Raw genomic sequence first — 21,815 nt, 5'->3', positions numbered from 1 at the left:
CATGTCTTATTTTTCGAAGAAAAGCACATTTTTCCTGTGTATTCCTGACACAGACATCATTGAGAGATATCTTAGCCACTTTCGTCATTCGAAGGGAAACGCCCCTTTCGGTCTTCTTCTTACTTCTCTTTATTATCTCGTGTTCAGTCAAAGCCAATCAAATTCCACTTCACGCGCACGCGCACGACCGCATTTTAATTCAATCGTCTTCGGTAATCTTTTGGTGTGTTTCTGTCTAAGAATGGAATGAAAACCCAGTTCGATGGATTGTGACTACCACCAACCGTCCTTATCAGGACGACAATTTAATTTTGAAAGAGAGTTATGAGAATTTTGCACCGTGGAGAGCGACATTACTGGTGAATGGATGTGATGGATTCATATTTCGGTCAGTCATTTGCCACATGCATGCCAAAGCGATCAGTATAAACTTGTCGAATTGAAAGCTAAAACTTATCAGCAACAGCTTTGTTGATGATTTGATTTGGTAAGAAATTGTCGATCGAAACCAAATAAGCGCATAGAGAAAACTGCAAAAATGCTACCGCCGCCCGACGGGAACCTAGCTAAAACTTTGTTTGCCGTTGAAAAACTAATCATCCGAAATTTAAATTGGCAATTAAATAAATTAATTAATTAATAATAGGTGATATATCTTAAGCCGTAACTCTTTTACGTGGAATACATTTTTGTGGCTCTGAAAAGGGCCGTTTTGCTTGAAATTGCGTCCTAATTCAATTTAAACTCGTTCGCCACGGATACGACGAGCCAGCTAGAAGGCCTTCGGCATGATGGTGACACGCTTGGCGTGGATCGCGCACATGTTAGTACCCTCAAAGATAGGCCTCGCTCGCTTCCTGCTGGGCCATGACGCCAAGCTGTGTAATCGCAAATCGGTCTTGAAGTCCTGAGCGATTTCACGGACCAGGCGCTGGAAATACAACTTGTCGATCAGCAGCTCCGTAGAATTCTGGTAGCGACGGATCTCACGCAGAGCGACCGTTCCTGGCCGATAGCGATACGGCTTCTTGACTCCTCCGGTGGCTGGGGCGCTCTTGCGAGTTTCGTGACCGGCTGCTTGCGAGGGGCTGCTCTCCAGCCATCGTCGTAGTAGTGTTCTCTGGACGGATTGAAACAAACGAATGATTGAATTTGCGCGGCTGCCGGTCCCTTTTATGACCTTCTCTTGCGAGCGAGCGAGACGAACAGTGAACAGCGAGCGAGCAAGAAGAATTCATCCATCGCGTACCGCATAAAACCAGCCGAGCCGGCGGCCGAGCATCAGTTTTGTTACAATCGTTGCCGAAATTAGACCGGCCTCGGAAAAGGAAGCGCCAAGCGTGACAACATTCATTGCATCATCACCAAGCCCGCCATCCGCCGTCTGGCTCGCCGTGGCGACGTCAATCGTACCTCCGGTCTCATCTACGAGGAAACCCGCGGTGTGCTGAAGTCATCCAGAATTCTGTCGGCTACGCTCTGAAGTGGCAGGGCCATACGCTGTACAGATTTGGAAGCTAAATCGTCCCCATCACCGACAGCAAAACTACCACTGAATTCACAAAACCTGAGCATGAAATGGCGATCGACGATATCCTCACCCAACCGTCCTTTTCAGGACGACAATTTAATTTTGAAAGAGTTTCGAAAATATTTCACGCAACATTATTGGCAATAGTCACAGCAACAGAACTGTCGGTGAATCAAAAATAATAGTTTTGGTGAAATTTTTAGTGATTTGCGGTAACATTTTACCAAAATCAGTAAAATTCCAACAATATCTACAAATTTTGTTTACCGAATGTTCCGCTGCTGAGTTATTATCAAAATTCGTAACTCACCCTTAGTGTGTGGACAAGAAAACCAGCATCAATAATTAACAATCATTAAGGTGAAGAAGAATCGAAGCCAAACCTCAAATTTTCAAGAGCTCGGATCTGGAGAACCGAAAACCCGTTTGAGCTGAAAACTTAATCGATTGGTCACCACCAGCGAGTGACCAATCGAAAAAGTTTTCAGCTTAAACGTATGTTTGGTTCTCCAGATCCGTGCTCTTGAAAATTTGAGGTTTGGCTTCGATTCATCTTCACCTTAAGCTGCTGCAAATCCAGTGTCCGGTTTGTGAAATCGCTGGCTACGAGATGGCTGAAGAAAATCAGCTCAAGCCGCTTGTTCAAGCGCCCATCATCATCGCCACCGCAAATCTTATCGGGCGAGGAGGATTTCAACCTGTTCGCTGGCAAAATGTGTCCGCGTTACTCGATTCTCACAGTTCAATCGGCCCTTTTCAGTGCCAACAAATGTGTCCTAAAGAGTTATTTGTGTAATATTTGCTAATGTGTTTACCATATTCTTACATTTATTCATCTCGTAGCATCATACAATATCTGATTAGTTATGAATAATTGACAAAACGACAAATCGAGAATGTTTCCGAGTCGTGCTGTCGGAATGCAATAAATATATTTTCTATTGTTAAGGAATGATTCAAATATTACATAACCCAAAATGTGCCAGTTCTAGACCCCCTCCTTCCCCACGTAACAACTTTTGTATGGAAGATTTAAATTGTGTATAAGGGCTGTAACACTATGGAAGACCCTCTCCCTCCCCCTGTGACGGAACGATATATTTGAACGATAAGGCCTGATGTCGTCACTGCGTTCGCATGTTTTCCAATCTCCGTTGTGATGCGCCGTCATTGCCAAAGCCAAGATAAAATTTTCCTCAGTACCGCCAGATGCAATTTCTTCTTAGCAGACGCAAAAGTTATCTTCTTTTTGACGTTGGATAACGTCTTACGGCAACATACTGGGGTACAATTTCGAAAAACGAAAAATCGCTCGCGTCACGAGAAGTGGTTAGATTTTGACTGTTAATAACTTTCTAATGCCCGGATAGATTTTCAAGATTCTTTCACCAATCGATTGGAAATCTTTCTACGAATCTACTCCAACAATGAAAACTATTGATTCTCATGACTAAACTATTGAAAAATTGAGAAATATCGAAGCATGTCTTATTTTTCATAGAAAAGCACATTTTTCTTGTGTATTCCTGACACAGACATCATTGCGCGATATCTTAGCCACTTTCGTCATTCAAAGGGAAACGCCCCTTTCGGTCTTCTTCTTACTTCTCTCCATTATCTCGTGTTCAGTCGAAGCCAATCAAATTCCACTTCACGCGCACGCGCACGACCGCATTTTAATTAAATCGTCTTCGGTAATCTTTTGGTGTGTTTCTGTCTAAGAATGGAATGAAAACCCAGTTCGATCGATTGTGACTACCCTCAACCGTCCTTTTCAGGACGACAATTTCATTTTGAAAGAGATTTATGAGAATTTTACACCGTGAAGAGCGACATTACTGGTGAATGGATGTGATGGATTCATATTTCGGTCAGTCATTTGCATGCAATCTTTCATAAGCGTCAACATTAGTGCTTTACGAGAATCACAGGGCCAAGAAATCAATTTCCCATCGCACTCTTGCAGGGCAATCTTCGACATTGTGTGCATGAGAGATAAATTGGGGACGGCACTAGAATGAGGATCCCGGTTTGCCTCGCATTATGCGATGATTGGATAATGCCGTTGTCGTCGTCGTCGCTAACCACATGCATGACAAAACGATCAGTATAAACTTGTCGATTTGAAAGCTAAAACTTATCAGCAACAGCTTCGTTGATGATTTGATTTGGTAAGAAATTGTCGGTCGAAACCAAATAATCGCACAGAGTAGACTGCAAAAATGCTACCGCCGCCCGACGGGAACCTATGTAAAACTTTGTTTGCCATTTCACTCCGTTGTAAAACTAATCATCCGAAATTTCAATTGGCAATTAAATAAATAAATTAATAATAATATGTGAAATATCTCTAGCCGTAACTCTTTTACGTGGAATGCATTGTTGTGGCTCTGAAAAGGGCCGTTTTGCTTGTGTCATTCAATTTAAATTTAAACTCGTTCGTCACGGATACGACGAACCAGCTAGAAGGCTTTCGGCATGATGGTCACACGCTTGGCGTGGATCGCGCACATGTTGGTAGCCTCAAAGATAGGCCTAGCTCGCTTCCTGCAGGGCCATGACGGCCAAGCGCTGTAATCGCAGATCGGTCTTGAAGTCCTGAGCGATTTCACGGACCAGGCGCTGGAAAAACAATTTGTGGATCAGCAGCTCCGTCGAATTCTGGTAGCGACGGATCTCACGCAGAGAGACCGTTCCTGGCTGATAGCGATACGGCTTCTTGACTCCTCCGGTGGCTGAGGCGCTCTAGCGAGAGACTTTCGTGGGGCCGCTTCCACCAGTGGATTTACGGGCAGTCGGCTTGGTAGAGCCATCGTCGTAGTGTTCTCTGGACGGATTGAAACAAATGAATGATTGAATGTGCGCGGCTGCCGGTCCCTTTTATGATCTTCTCTTGCGAGCGAGCGAGACGAACAGTGAACAGCGGGCGAGCAAGAAGAATTCATCCATTGCGTACCGCATAAAAGGAGCTGAGCCGGCGGCCAAGCATCAGTTTTGTTACAATCGTTGCCGAAGATAAACCGGACTCGGAAAAGGAAGCGCCAAGCGTCATCGCAAGGTTTTGCGTGACAACATCAATTGCATCATCACCAAACCACCGCCGTCTGGCTCGCCGTGGTGACGTCAAGCGTACCTTCGGTCTCATCTACGAGAAAACCCGCGGTGTGCTGAAGTCATCCAGAATTCTGTCGGCTACGCTCTGAAGTGGCAGGGCCATACGCTGTACAGATTTTGAGGTTAAATCACCACCATCACCGAGACCAGAATTCAAAACTAGCACTGAATCCATCAAACCTGTGCATGGAATGGCGATCGACGATATCCAAACCCAACCGTCCTTTTCAGGACGATAATTCAATTTTGAAAGAGTTTTGAAAATATTTCTACCATGAAGCGCAACAGTATTGGCAATTCTCACAGCAACAGAACTGTCGGTGAACTAAATAATAGTTACTCGATTCTCACAGTTCAATCGGCCCTTTTCAGGGCTAACAAATGTGTACTAAAGAGTTGTTTGTGTTATATTTGCTAATGTGTTTACCACATTCTTGCTATAATTCATCTCTAATTAGTTATGAATAATTGACAAAACGACAATTTGAGAATGTTTCCGAAGACGCTGCTGCAGTGCTGTCGGAATGCAGTATATTTTCTATTGTTAAGGAATGATTCAAATATTTTGAATTAATTGCTCCAAATTAACAATGATTAAGTATACACTTAAAAATCAATTCTTCAATATAACGGACTAAGCTTCTGAAAGTGATTATTTTGTATAAACACAAAATAATAACACAAATGTCTATAATAAATCAGAATCGACATGCAACAAATAGTGTGAAAATTAATTGGATTTTTAGCAGTAGAAATCTTTCATAAGTTCGTGACGGTCCCAAGCCAGGAAATAGAAGAGGCTAACGTTATCCAACGTCAACTTGGCGGTCGTATCTTAGAAACAACCTCTTACTTTTTTCCAAATTAGTGCCTTTGAAAACGTGAGTAGGGTCACACGTCGGCCGTTGTGACGGCCGACTTTGGATTTAGAGGTGTTTCACCTTAAATTTATTGGCTGGGTAACGGGTCCATTAATACCTTATAAAATTTAGGATTGGAAAGCGTCTGGAGATTCGATTGGTAAAGGTCACATTTACTGGCATCCTATGCAATTTTTGAAACGGGATATAGATTTCATACAGTTCATCTAAGAGCTCCTAAAATAGATTCCGATTGAGTTTTCCTCAAAATATTTCTTTGGACATTATTTCTGGTAGGTTGTCTTGGATTCATCCTTAAATTTTCCATGTATTTTATCTAAAATTCTTCCATTGATCTATTTGCTGAGGATTATCTCTGGAGATTCTTAAGAAAATTCATTTAGGGAATTTATCAAAGTTCTTTCGCAGTAATTTCTAATGAAATGCCAAATATCATGCTAGTATATCCTACAGAAATTATTCACTGCTTACCTTTTAGGATTCTTCTAACTTAACACCAACAACTACACCAAATTTTTATTTTCCAGATCACGAATAATCCTATACAGACTGAAATGAGAATTTCTTCTTTTTAAAATAGAGATAATTAATTTCTCAGGAATTCTTTCTATTACCTATTCAAGAATAACTTTAAAAAATCCTCAAGAGATTTCTACATAAATTTTCCAAAGAATCCAATTGATTCAATTGTTTGAATGGACAAACTGTAAAGAAAACACGTCCTCTCGTTGAGAAATGAACTCACATCTCCCAATTAACTAAACGAAAGAAGCGCGCTAGGCGAAAAAGGATCACGTGATTTGAGTCGAAATCGAATTCAACTACTGCGTTCATGGGTCCTCTCCAGAATTGTTAACGAACCAACCAGATGATTGCTTGGGGACGAACAGACATATTCACTGAATACTGAATACTGAGTACTGTGGAGAACAAATTGGAATCAAACAATGTTAAAACTGAATTTAATCTCATTAGCGTGTTCGGCAAACTTTAACAGAATAGAATTAGCTTTCAAATAGTGGTAATAACAAGTGGTTTTGATTTTCCACATGCTAGTTATGATTTTTCAAACCTTGAAATAAGCCCAAAAACACATTTTCAACTTGAAGCATATTGAAATCTTTCTAAAATGAGCTGAAAATTTGACCAGACATTGTTCTTGGCATGAGAATTCCGAATACTGCTTGACCGATAGATTTCTAGACATTTTTTCAAATATGAACAGGTCTAATATTCAGTGTATAAGTGCTGATGAGCTTCTATTCATAGGGAACAATTGCGACTACCACGGTCAGTTTGCTGATCGATGAAGGGAAGGGGGAGGAATTCATGTTGCATTTAAAACTGGCCCACTGTAGACCTTGGAGTCCGACTGCATCTACACCTGTTCATGCGGGAGTGCAGGGGTATGGAGGATAAGACAATTTTATGGCAGAGAGGCTTCATATTGGTGAGCAGACTGCTTATGTATCAGGCGTGAGGAAAGGAGTGCTATAATAATGGAAGAATGGAAGTTTAGGGAAACGTTTCTTGTGCTCCACTGATTCTAGCGATTGGTTTGAACGAGTAGATTAAAACTGATAGATTCACCCGTATACATCCAGCAAATGTAAAAGTTTCCAAATTGCTGCCATTTTGGCATTTCTTGACGGATTGCCTTCGAATGAAATCGTTTGTATATGTTCCCTAGTTCGGAGTTATTACAGTGGATTACTGAGTCAAGTTAGGTGAATAATGACCCCAGCTTCCTTTTAATTCAAACTCTATCTAACTAATTGGTATAAATCTGAATCATTCGATTACGGACGTCGAACAAGCTTTGGCTTTGGGTATTTTTTCGGTTCATTTTGGACCGTTCGTAAAACCGGCTCTAAATAGGTTAATTTTATTTTTCTACTAAACTGACAAACTTGGGTAATAAACATTATCATTTTGAAAAAGTAGCTCAAACCAGATCGAACAAGATCATTTTACAGGTATTGATCACATAAAAGTAGTCTTGTACCAAAACCTGGTTCACAACTAAGTTACTAGACCTGGCATCTTGGTGGTCAATATTCTTCAAATGATTCCCTACGACAGTATCTGAGTTAGCTTCTGAAAATGATGAAGTTTTACACCCGAAATTCGGAAATAACTTAAAACATACCTAAGTCAAGGCTAATCGTATTTTCTAGTTTTATTTCTCACATTACGTCGGTAGTCGAAACTATAAAAACAAGTTTAGTTGGAGGCAGATTCATACTCATAAGAGGGGTAAAAGTTAATTGACAAGGAAGTTTAGATTATTGTTAGTCGACTTGACCCAGTGACCTACCGTAATAACTTCGAACCGGTGGAAATTTCGAAAAATTTCAATGCTTCTCAAAAAACTAGACATCCAGAAAATTCCATTCAAACTAAAACAAAGACAATTCGTCCAGAATTCTCAAAATGGCAGCAATTTGAACTTTTTACTATTTGCTGGATCCCGTATCCATCCAGTAAAGACTGGAAGATAGAAGCAAGTGAAAGATACAATTACAAGGTAAGAGCCTGGGATGGAATCCATGACCGTCTGCTTGTTAAGCAGAAGCGATAGCCATTACCCTACCAACCACGACACCCATATATTTGATCGATTTTCTCCATACAAACTTCAAGCTTGGGGCCTTCCTTAACCGTGTGGTCAAAGTCCACGGCAACAAAGCAAAGCCATGTTGAAGGTGTCTGCGTTCGATTCCCGGTCGGTCCAGAATCTTTTCGTTATAGAAATTTCCTTGACTTCCCTGGACATAGAGTATCCTCGTACCTGCCACACGATATACGAATGCGGAAATGGTAACTTTGACAAAGAAAGCTCACAGTTCATAACTGTGGAAGTGCTCATTGAACACTAAGCTGTGAAGCAGACTCTGTCCCAGTGAGGACGTAAAGCCATGAGGAATAAGAAGAAGAAACTTCATAATGGTTTTGCACCCCCTTATAGTTGACGAATTCCGCTCAAATTTTTACATTAGCTCCTAAGGGTCCAAATGAACAGAGTTGAGAAGTGTAACTTACTTTTTGATTTATTTCCTTGTGCAACTGCTATGAGTTAATTGATATAAATTTTGATTTATTATTCAAGCCGAAAAATAAAATCCTAACAGCAATCCAGCGTTAAACATTTGAAAAATTATTAACTGGTGCCTGATGTAGAAGCCAATGAATGTAGAAAATTCAATTTTTCTAGCTTAATCCAATAAAAGAAATGGATGCAAACGATAACAGCAGACTTGTTTCCAAGTCACAGTCCACAAGGCACGGAGGAGGGTTGTTTGAGGTGAGCAATGTTTGGAACCGGGCTGCGGTTTGTAATGAGCTTATTCTGTTTCAGTAGAGTGCCAATTGCCAACATGGGCCTCTAACACTGGGAGAGGATTACCTAAATATTTTGATTTGGGATAAATCTGCGATCTCAATACTGAAATCAGCATAAGTCGGTAAACGAGGTGGTTAAGTGCTGAGTGTCGAAACTACAGGTCGGTACCCTAACGCCCATCAGGTTCTGACTGACGAACATTTTCCATTCGGGTAAAAACCAGACGTTTGCATTGGAAAGATGAACAGAACACGGCGAAGATTTTCTCTACAACTGAGTTACAGCACAGGATGCCGCTTTCTGTTCGGGATCGTCGGCTGCTGAAGTAAATAGTAGAAGTCTGCACTCGCCAGATGATGAAACTGTCGGACTGAGTGACGTTGATGGTTCCATGAGAATAACACTAGTAACTACTACCATCCAGTGCGGTTGAAACGCCTTCATTCATCATTGAGTGATAATAAATTACATTTAATTGTGTTATGATGATTGCGGAGGATTGAGTTCCATAGAGCTTCTGAACAAATCATTACGGTTCCTAAATTCCATAAAACGCCCACCAGAGTCGTCGTACTTTTCAGGTTTATATTATGAGCAATAATTTCGTTTTATCGCTACCGAGAACCGTTGAGTCACGAAAGGAGAAATTTATGCATTTTGAAACGTACCGTGTTACCAGTAGATGAACGTCCATTAGGCACTGCATCCTACACTCTGTTGGAAACCAGTCTTGAGCACTGCAAGAATATGAGGGTGTAAACATCCCAACTTTGGACCACTCAGTGCCACAGCTGATGCAGCTGAATAATGCATTAATAATGGTGTACAAACGTACCTTCGGGTGTAGGTTGCAGAAAGTGGTTCACAAGTTTATCGTTTATCAGTCCAGTGACCACCGCGCCGGTAGCTACCGGCTAGTACTAGCCACCGGTCGATCATTCCGGTGTTGGTAAAGAGAAAATGATTGATGCTTCTGCGGGCAATGGCAGACTTTGGGTGGAAACTTGCTGCATCAGCTTTCCCAGTTAGTGAATGAACCTCGGAACGCTGGTATTTCTTGTATTGTGGGTGGTATAAATGATAATTGAAGAGCGAAGCGGCAAGGATGTGTGAATTGGTATTAGTAATTTGTTCGATTTAGTAATGAACTAATGATAACCATAACAATAACCAATAATGTACGAACAATATGTTCGTAATGTTGAGATGAAATAGATAGTTAAAATTGATACTTAATATAATAAGATTTTTTCGAAATTTATATGGCAAACTGGAAAAACATATTGCTCTTTTCGAGATTTTTGGACAAATTACGTTAAAAGCATAATGAAGAAGCGCTCGAAACACCCTAGTGTCTTCGGCAAAGTGATAGGCCACTGTGTTAGCGAAAGGCTAGTGGTATTTTCGAATCATTTTCAAAGTGATTTTGGGGTTTCATGGTGGCATTCCGGTAGAACGGTCCAAAAAACCACAACATCGGTTTGATACACTTCTAAAACTTTATTGAATTGGCTCATTTTTGGACAGATAACTTGTTTTGATAAATAAGTTCAGAATTTGATGTGGCACGGAGAATCGGAGAAATTTTTCCAAAAAGTGATCAGGTCTAATAACCATTCTGTGTTGCTTGTAATCTCATATTTAATACAAATGTAGGAAGTGCGGAGCAGAGAGCAATAAAAGTCAAAGTCATTTTACTAGTTCCACAATAATAACACTAATTCAATAATATAACAATAATTCAATAATTCAACGATAATTCAATGACACCTATATATGCATTCAAACTTATTTAATTTTTGCTAGAAATCAAAACTGGAAAGACTCACGAATTTAATGTCCATTCCATTTATGATCCATATTCCATCATTCCCATTCCACCATTTGTATTCCATTATTTCCATTCCACAATTTTCATTTTACCATATCTATTCTACCATTTCTGTGTCTCCTTTTAATAGCATTCCACCATTTATATTGCATCATTTGCTGTCTATCATTTCGATTCCATCCTTTACATTTCATCATTTACATTTCATAATTTACATTTAATAACTTCTATTCCACTATTATCATACCATCATTTCCATTTCTCCATTTTCTTTCTTCCATTTCAACTCCACCAAGTTCAATCCAATGGACGCAGTGACTTAACCTTCCCAACAAAAAAAAAAATCATTCCTTCGTTTTTATTCCACCATTTCCATTTCATCTTTTCTATTCTACCATTTCCATTCCATCATTTTTATGCCTCCATTTTTATTCCACCATTTATCTTGTATCATTTCCATTCTATCATTTTGATACCATCTTTTCCGTTTCATCATTTTTATTGCACCATTTTCATTCCACCATATTGCCATTCACTATTTCAATTATGCCATTTCCATTCCGCCATTGCCATTCCACCATGTCCATTTCACTATTTCCATTTCACATTTTACATGTCACCATTTCTATTCCATAATTTCCGTTTCACCTTTTCCAATCCACCATTTTTATAACATAATTTTCGTTGCGGTATCACAAGGTTTGGAAAGCCCCTAGTAACAATGTTCTACAGCGATATTCATTGAAATGGAATCTAAATCCTTTAAAACATACATATATTCGGGACGGTCCCAGGTTGAACTTAGGTACCAAACCAACGAAAGATACAATCCACCAGCAGTCCATTTTGGCACGAACGCATTCCAGTGACGCGTATGCGTTATATTTTATTGATCCAATGCCAAATGTGTATCGGCATTGTCGATTCGTTGGTTTCGCAAACAGAGTACCTACAGCAATTGGAACTGATCCGCTCAAGTGTCCCCTCAAATATATTGCGAATGGAAGTGTGGTACCGTGATCCGGGTCAAATTGATCAATGGGGTGAATTTCGTTAGCATAGCAGATATGCCATGTTTTCTTGTTTGGAGATGTCTAATGATGGTTTTTAAATATATTATTTTTATTAGATCATCTTCTTCTTTCTGTTGTTACGCCCCCACTGGGACAGAGCCTGCTTCTCAGCTTAGTTCTAATGAGCACTTCCACAGTTATTAACTGAGAGCTTTATGCCATTATCGTGTTTTTTTTTTTTTTTTTTTAGAAGGTGGTAAATTACATTTACATTACGTTTCACGTTCGATATGGAGGCTAGTCATATCGAATTCGTTCCTCGTGCGCCAGAGTGTCGGACTCTTTTATACCGACTAAAATCCACCTTCGCCCACGAGCCCTTCATGTGTATATCGTGCGGCAGGTACGAAGATAATCTATGCCCTGGGAAGTCGAGAAACATTTCCAACCCGAAAAGATCCTCGACCGGTGAGGTTCGAACCCACGACTCTCAGCTTGGTCTTGCTGAATAGCTGCAATTTTGCAATTTTGCATATACATATTCGCAGTCTTTGAGGGCGTAAGTAATGCTCTTGCAAAAATCCAGTACTGAACAATCCGCTGGTGCTCAAGCCTATAACTTATTTTCGAATTCGTACTGCATTTTAGGCTTCGCTTTTCGCTCATAAAACCATTTATTCTTAGGGTGAAACAACTCAGAGTCCAACTACTAAAATTTCAAAGGCATGAATCTGACGAAACAAGCATTACACAACTGTAAAATTTTTATTTTGGCTTTGTGCATTATAAGAAAGCTTAAAATAAGAAGATCGCTTCCGTGTGTGCACTATTTTTACAGTTTAGTTTCTTTGAAATCGTGAGTAGGGACACAAGTCGGCCATCTTTGGATTCCAAGATATTTCAGCTTAGAAACGAGCTTATTTAAAGCAAAATCGCATACATTTCGGTGTATTATGCTGGTTTTCAAAGCTTATTTTAACCATTTAGATCAATGAAATCAATGATGTTGTCGAAATTATTTTGTAAATAGTTTATAACCCTAGGATAAAGAACAAAAACCTGTAAAACAATGGCCAATTTGACCCTGGTTCACGGTACCATGTTTCATTCAGTATGACACACGGAAACGCGTTTATTTACTCTATCAATGGGCACATTTGTGCAGTACACGATCCAACAATGTGCATTCCGAGCCTGGAGCATTTTGAGCACTGCCAAACAACACCAAAAGCTGTGTATCTTTGCTCGTATGCTAAAATGAGTAACATCTCTCGATCTCTATTCGTGCTTGGTTGGATAAATGATTTCGATTTTCAATTAATAGCCTTTTGTGGGTAATTTATGTCCGACCGAAAAGGGGCGCTAGTGTTGGGAAAATATTTACTGAGGAACGTGTTGACCCGATTCATAAATATCAACCTATATGATTTTCCCCGTTCGGGCACCAAATGCGGCTGGGCGTAATTGTGCATTAATTGATGACATTATTATCGGAACATGGATGATTGTTGATGCAGTATGGTGGAGTTTATCCGTGCGCGATAGCCATTTTGCGTATATTTCATTGATATTTGTTATAAGCTCAATACCCCTCAAATTCAAGTTCAATTTTGAGCATTTAAAATTTCGATTTTGTGCGTAACTAATGGAAGAACAGTTTCTAGTCAATTAAAGACCACCATGCTTTTCTTTATTTGCAAATCGGTTGTAATAAACTAGTAAATATCCTTGAAGATATCCCGTTTCCGAGAGCTAAAAATGATAATAATAACACAAATTCAAAACAACGAGAGACAACTAACCCACACATATTTTTATTCGTTTCGTTGCAGGTAAAATATTGCTGAATAAAAGTCACATTCAAGGTATAATTTTAATTTTTACACCAGTAGAATATTAGATTATCTTAAATACATTTTGATTATATTATCAAAAGTTCATAAGAACTCAGTTTAAATACGCACCATAAGGGAAGAGGTGGAAATGAACATCGTGCTTATTACGGATAAAAACGACAGACGATCTAGAAAGCTTACATTAGAATATTCGTGTCAATTGATAAGCAAAAGCAATTTTGAGCTCAGAGGTCTCGAGGGCTTTCAATGTGGTGAATATTGCAATGATATGATGTCAAATCAGACGATACTTTTAGAACCATTTTTGAATGGGTTTCGATCATTCATAGATCTATTTTCACAAATGCAATGAAAACTTTCAAAATTTTTAGTTTTACTCTCGTGTTGTGAACGATGTTTATTTTCTCATGATAGTTATCATTATGTCATCAAAAATATATGGAAATTTTATTTAGGGGAATTTACGTATTATCGACAGTCTAAGCTGATGCCACGCTTCTTTTGTGATTTTCTCGCACATCAGTATAGAAATTACACGGTTGTCTGTTTACATTTATGCGCTACTCAATCCTCTATCGATGGAATTACTAAAAGCTCTTTGGAAACGTTTTAAGGGGGCAGGATCCGTGATCGATTTCGGAATTTTCAAAAGCAGTTTTTTCGTTCAAAACCAAGAAAATTTACAGGAAAATTTGTTCACTGTATTCTATTCTTCAACCGAAACACAGTGAACAAATTTTCACCGAATAATTTTAAGATTTGAAAAGAAAAACTGTTTTTGTAGTTTCGATGATGACGATGATTACGATGACGGAGCGTTGAACGTTAACAACGCTTCAAACATATCTTTTCAGTGAAACTATTGTCGGCAGCCTCGTTTTCTTCGGCAGCTTTCCCATAAGAACTGCAGGCAAAACTTTTCGGCAGTTTCAAATCAGCTGTATTTTGTGGCGAATTTATTTGAATTTAAAAAAGACACGGACACCGTCTTCAGCCATTTAGCTGCACAGACTGTAACTTATTAACATTAGACAACGGACGAGCATGCTCAAATGGCACAGCCGAGAAATATTCCTGACGAAAAGTTTCAACGGCTGAAGCGGGAATCGAACCCACACCTCATGACACGGTGCGTTTAACTGCCTGACGACGCTAACCACAAATAGGCCCTTTTTTTTTTTTTTTTTTTTATTAGTATCATTCCAAACATTACATTCATTTCTTATATCTAGGTGTTCTGTGTTATAAGATAACACTATCATCCTAATTTGGTAAAACAAATTTAAGATTTTATTAACATTTAACAACATATAACATTTCATTTGCCGTAGCAGTTCAGATTTTTTACAGGTGAGTTGATTTCACCTGCTTATAAGAGAAAAAAAAAAACGCTTTAAATATACTTAACCTAACTTAACCTATAACTCATTAATCGTGGCAATAGAAGATTGCAACGATGTTTGCCTGAAATTATTAATGATTGTATTTGAAATTTGTTCCAATGTTTCAACATTGGATATTCTATGTAACTCATTGGTACTATACCAGGGAGGAAGCCTCAGAATCATTTTCAAAATTTTATTTTGAATTCTCTGCAGAGCTTTCTTCCTGGTATTACAACAGCTAGTCCATATTGGTACAGCATACAACATGGCTGGCCTGAAAATTTGTTTGAATATCAAAAGCTTGTTCTTAAGACAAAGTTTTGATTTTCTATTAATAAGGGGATAGAGACATTTTACATATTTATTACATTTGGCTTGAATGCCCTCAATGTGATTTTTGAAAGTTAAATTCTTATCTAGCATGAGCCCTAGATACTTAACTTCATCTGACCAATTTATTGGAACCCCTCTCATCGTGACAACATGTCTACTTGAAGGTTTCAAATAAAGAGCTTTTGGTTTATGTGGGAATATTATTAGTTGAGTTTTGGAAGCATTAGGAGAAATCTTCCATTTTTGCAAGTATGAAGAAAAAATATCCAAACTTTTTTGCAATCGACTACAGATGACACGCAGGCTTCGACCTTTGGCGGAGAGGCCTGTGTCATCCGCAAACAAAGATTTTTGACATCCCTGAGGTAGCTCAGGTAAATCAGATGTGAAAATATTGTATAATATTGGTTCCAAAATGCTGCCTTGAGGAACACCAACTCTTACAGGAAGTCTTTCAGATCTGGAGTTCTGATAATTAACCTGAAGTGTTCGATTTGACAGATAACTTTGAATTATTCTAACAATGTATGTTGGAAAATTAAAGTTTTTTAATTTTACGATCAAACCTTCATGCCAAACACTGTCGAATGCTTTTTCTATGTCTAGAAGAGCAAGACCAGTAGAGTAGCCTTCAGATTTGTTGGAACGGATCAAATTTGTTACACGTAAAAGTTGATGAGTGGTCGAATGTCCATGGCGGAATCCGAACTGTTCATTGGCAAAAATTGAATTTTCGTTGATGTGGGCCATCATTCTGTTCAAAATGACATTTTCAAAAAGTTTACTGATGGAGGAAAGCAAACTGATTGGACGATAGCTAGAAGCTTCTGCAGGATTTTTGTCTGGTTTTAAAATTGGAACAACCTTAGCATTTTTCCATTTGTCAGAAAAAATATGCTAATTGAAAACATTTGTTAAATATATCAACTAGAAATGATAAGCTACTATCTGGAAGTTTCTTGATGAGGATGTAGAAAATTCCATCATCGCCAGGAGCTTTCATATTTTTGAATTTTTTAATAATAGCTCTCACTTCTTCCAAATCAGTCTCCCAGGCATTTTCGAAAACGTTCTCTTGATTGAGAATATTTTCGAACTCCTGAGTAACTTGATTTTCAATTGGACTAGTAAGTCCTAAATTAAAATTGTGCGCACTTTCAAACTGCATAGCAAGTTTTTGAGCTTTTTCGCAATTAGTTAGTAATAATTTGTTTTCCTCTTTCAATGCCGGTATTGGCTTCTGAGGTTTTTTCAAGATTTTAGATAATTTCCAAAAGGGCTTAGAGCCAGGGTCCAATTGAGAAATTTTATTTTCAAAATTTTTGTTTCTTAATTGAGCAAAACGCTTTTTGATTTCTTTCTGCAAATCCTGCCATATAATTTTCATAGCAGGATCGCGAGTACGTTGAAATTGCCTTCTCCTCACGTTTTTAAGACGGATCAAGAGTTTAAGATCATCGTCTATAATCACGGATTCAAATTTTACTTCACATTTTGGAATTGCAATGCTCTGGGCTTCAACAATGGAATTTGTTAAAGTTTCAAGAGCATTGTCAATATCAAGTTTAGTTTCTAAAGAAATGTTAACATCAAGATTAGAGTCAACATACGTTTTATATATATTCCAGTCGGCTCGTAAATAATTGAAAGTGGAGCTGATAGGATTTAGAATCGCTTCTTGGGATATTTGAAATGTAACAGGGACATGATCAGAATCAAAATCAGCATGAGTAACTAATTGGCTACAAAGATGACTAGAGTCGGTTAAGACCAAGTCAATCGTAGATGGATTTCTAGAAGAGGAAAAACATGTGGGGCTATCAGGGTATTGAATTGAGAAATATCCTGAAGAGCACTCATCAAATAAAATTCTGCCGTTGGAATTACTTTGAGAATTATTCCATGACCGATGTTTGGCATTAAAGTCACCAATGACAAAAATTTTTGACTTATTGCGAGTCAATTTTCGCAAGTCAGTTTGGAGCAAATTAACTTGCTGCCCAGAGCATTGAAAAGGCAAATAGGCAGCTATGAAAGTATATTTACCAAACTGTGTTTCAACAGAAACACCTAAAGTTTCAAAAACTTTAGTTTCAAATGATGAAAACAGTTGATGTTTTATACGCCTATGAATGATGATTGCAACTCCCCCACATGCCCCATCAAGTCGATCATTACGATAAACAAAAAAGTTAGGATCTCTTTTGAGTTTAGATCCAGGTTTTAAATACGTTTCGGTTATAACTGCTATATGCACGTTATTAACCGTAAGAAAATTAAACAGCTCATCCTCTTTACCATTCAGAGAACGAGCATTCCAATTTAAAATATTTAAATTATTATTTGGATCCATTAGAAAAACGTAATCCAATAACAATTTGATTTGTAAATTTTACACCTACTTGGACTGCTTCAGTCATAGTGGTGGCTTTGAACATTGCATCAATCATTAGATTCAATTGTTCAGTTAGAAAATTAAAATCAGAGGCAGACATGTCATGTGATTTCCCATTGGAATTTCCGGTAGACGAAGAAGCGGAATTACCTGTGGCGGTAGGGTTTTTTCCATTTGATTTGAAACAAGTAGAATGAGTACCCATGGATCGAACAGGGGCGGAGTTCAAATTTCCTGCTACGATATCGGCAAAGGATTTACCGTGGGTAGATAAATTCGAAATTGAAAGATTCGAACGGCTACCCGACGGATTAAAATTAGTTTGTGAATGAGCATGATTATGATCTTCCTGATGGGTATGATTCATGATCAAGCGATCGTTAACTGAAAAATGAGCATTGTTCGATACTCTACCAGGAAAATTCCGGAAACGACCGTTATCGTTACTGATATTATCTTTCATCTGCCTGGCACGAGCCTCAATGACCCTTTTGCGTGAAGGACAATTCTAAAAATTGGACTTATGGTTAGCCCCGCAATTACAGCATATGAATTTGGTGGTATCTTCCTTCACTGGACAGACGTCTTTGGCGTGAGAAGAACCTCCGCAAATCATGCATTTAGCATCCATGCGACAATTTTTTGTACCATGACCCCACTTTTGGCACCGACGGCACTCAGTGGGGTTCTGGTAATTTCCTCCAGGTTTCTGGAAATGTTCCCATGTCACACGGACATCGAACATAAGTTTTGCTTTTTCTAAAGCTTTAAAATTATTTAGTTCTTTTTTGTTAAAGTGAACTAAATAAAATTCTTGAGAAAGCCCTTTCCGAACAATGCCAGATTGGGTTCTCTTTTTCATAATGATTACTTGGACTGGGGAAAATCCAAGTAAATCATTTATTCCATTTTTGATCTCTTCAGGTGACTTATAGTCACTTGAGAGACCTTTCAAGACAACTTTGAACAAACGTTCAGTTTTGTCGTCATAAGTAAAAAAATTGTGCTTCTTCTCTTCAAGATATCTGAGAAGAAGTTCACGATCTTTAAGAGTTTCCGAAAAAACGCGACAGTCTCCTTTCTTTGCGATTTGGAAGGAAACCTTGATTCCCCTAATGGAGTTCAAGATCTCCTGCCTAAATCCCGCAAATTCGGAACAACTGACCACGATTGGCGGCACTCTTTGCTTCCTCACTTGAATCAAAGAGCCTGGGCTAGAGGCTGCTTCGATTTGGTGTTCGGAAAATTTGTCTAGAGCATCGAACTGATTGCTCATTTCGATACAATTATTCATTTCACCCTTGGAAGAAAGTTCGCATTCCGGGGAAGCTTCCTTTCTTCCATTCTTGCCACGTGTAGTGACAGTTTTAAAACCCACTTTTTTGGAAGGAAGTAGTGAATTCAGAGATTCACCCTTCCTTTTGTTTGTTGTTGATACCATGTTTAGTTAATAAACGAAAGAAGACGTGACCTTCGAAAGGTTTTTTCCCAAGACGGTGTCCAAGAAGGATTACCACCGCTAGCTTTCGCCAACGGGTCCAACGAAAAATCGAAGGCACGGGTCCAAACAAGGATCGTAAAGGGATAAATAGTAGAAAAAGTAGTACTGAAAAGTACTGTTTTAGTAGCACTGAAAAGTACCGTTTTTAATTTTAGCACTGAAAAGTACTGGTTATGTAGCACTGAAAAGTACTGATTTATTGCTTTAGGTAGTTTTTAAGAAAACTTCCAAGAGCAGAGAGAATTCGTGTACGCACAGCACGAAGGTACGATGCGCACTGCACAAATAGGCCCTGGAAAGCTGTTCTCGTCCATGATCTTCCAAAGCTCTACACGGTCAATACTGTCGTATGCCGCCTTGAAATTGATGAACAGATGGTGCGTAGGGACCTTTGGAGGATTTGGAGGATTAGCCGTCCGTTGTCGAGCGGCGTCGATCAAATCTGCTTGATAATTTCCCACGATATCGTTTGATAGGTGATAGACAACGGAAGAGAATCTGGGATTGCGCTTGATAGGCGGCATTTAGGATAATGATTGCACGATAATTTTCACAATCCAGTTTGTTGCCCTTCTTGTAGATAGGGCATATAACGCTTTGCTTCCACTCCCCTGGTAGCTGTTCAGTTACCCAGATTCTGACTATCAGCCGATGGAAACAAACGGGACAACTCTACCTGTCCGGGCCCATCTTGATAAGTTCGGCTCCGATACAATCCTTGTCAGCGGCCTTGCTGTTTTTGAACTGTTGAATGGCATTCTTAACTTCCCCCATCGTAGGAGCTGGTTGGTTTCCACTGTCAGCTGTGCTGACGTGGCCATCGACTTCGCTGTCTTGACGTTCTGAGGCTGTGTTCTCTGCGCCATTCAGGTGTTCATCGTAGTGCTGCTTCCACCTTTCAATCATCTCGCGTCCGTCCGTCAAGATGCTCCCATCCTAATCCCGGCACGTTTCAGCTTGCGACAAGTGGCTAGCTCAGAGTCAGCCTTCTCAGGGTCGGCACTATACCTGCTTGAAGCTAATCACACCAACCCCATAAATGTTTGGAGAACAATAGGGCGCAGTTTAGCTTAGAGTCCTTCTTTTGCACTCGGACGATGATCAGCCGCCCCTGACATGGGGAACAGACGCTGTTGTGAGCCGTTTCTAACATGGATTACAGACGCTTCAGGTTCGCAGAAGCAAAAGCTAAAGCAAACACCCTGTTGGGGTTTAGTCCACCGACCTCCAACACAGTAGGGAAATTAGGCCAGTGAAAGGACGTTGATCTCAACCTGATTGCAGATGGGTGATTGATCCATTTTGGATGCCATCTCGAAGCCCTTGTTCGATGAGGAATCCGGTTTACCAATTTTCCAAGTGTTATAATAAAGCTTAACACATATTACTTAGAAACGCCAAACCACATTAAAACACCTTCTATTACACATAACTATTTACAATAATTACACAGATTAATCTAAGTCGAGCATTAGGCCTACCCGACGATTACTGTTGAGGACCTAGGCTACACTGAGGGAATACTGAAGGGTAAAGTCCTCATCATATCAAATCAATGAATGTTGGAAAACTTTCTCACCTCTCTCAGCTTGAATCCTGGAGAATACCATCGAGTTGGATGAGGGAGTGGGGGGGGGATGTGTTGGCTTTGCTAATTTGGGTTCATCCAGGGCTGAAGTCCAGAACCCAGTCCTAAACACTCCCCCCGTTCCTGTCAGCATACGACCAATGTTCCCACCGGGGTTGGTTACCCGATCTTCCCTGAGGTTACTCGTACCCGGCCAGTAGCACGAGGATTTAGGGATATGAGTTGCTGGGCAAGAGGCTAAGGACCACACTAAGGGGTCTATTTTATTCCTGCAGGTAAGATACCAAGATACCAATAGTACGCCATGCCCAGCCATTTACCGTGCTAGAAACAGATGAACGGGCATTAAAAAAATTAAAAGGTAGATATGAAACAAAATTTCAAAAACTTTGCTTTCAAATGGCGAATAGGCTTATCTCTTCGTAAGTTGATATCCATTTTACCCGGTATTTCTAATTCCGATGTGATCTGATTCGGATTGATGTTATTTTTTCAAATTTCTGATTGTTCTGTATAAACGCATGACTCTTGTTATTGTTGCAGGTGACACCTATTTAGTGTTAAATTTTGTAGCAAATATTATTCGAATTCACAATTATGCAGCATGTTCAATAAATTAGTATTTAATCAAACCAAAACAAACAGTTCGTTTCAAATCATAAATGTTCGGCAAATTCAACTAGAACACTTATCAATGTTCAACCCCAAAACAACATACCATTTTATTATCCCATTAACACCCGTGGCGGTTGCCATTTCCGAGAGCTATAAATCATCAACTCGGGGAAATAAAACCCCACAAGTTCTTAAATCGCTCCGAATCCTAAAAGGTCGTAAATTAAACTCCCACCATGATGTCTTCCATTGGCGATTAAGTTGTCGCCGTTAGATTCGCAGCAAATAAATCAACCCACTATGAGTTCCCCTTTGGTCGGCAGACAGTTTTCTTATCTCACTAAAAACCACCCACCTTTGGACCAAGCATTGCAAAGTCCAGTCCAAAGAAGCGCGCGGTTGTTTATTTTCGCTTAATCCCCTCCCAGT

At 39.3% G+C, this 21,815-nt stretch overlaps 1 protein-coding gene across 2 annotated transcripts in view; it reads left to right on the top strand.

The window, feature by feature from the left end:
* The window catches only part of LOC5577758 (ras-related protein Rap-1b), a 436,890-nt gene that overhangs the window by 244,996 nt on the left and 170,079 nt on the right, over nucleotides 1-21,815 (top strand). The window lies entirely within an intron of this gene.

The sequence above is a fragment of the Aedes aegypti genome, chromosome 3 (genome assembly GCF_002204515.2).
Source record: "Aedes aegypti strain LVP_AGWG chromosome 3, AaegL5.0 Primary Assembly, whole genome shotgun sequence".
Lineage (NCBI taxonomy): Eukaryota > Metazoa > Arthropoda > Insecta > Diptera > Culicidae > Aedes > Aedes aegypti.
This window is presented reverse-complemented; position numbering and strand designations above follow the sequence as displayed.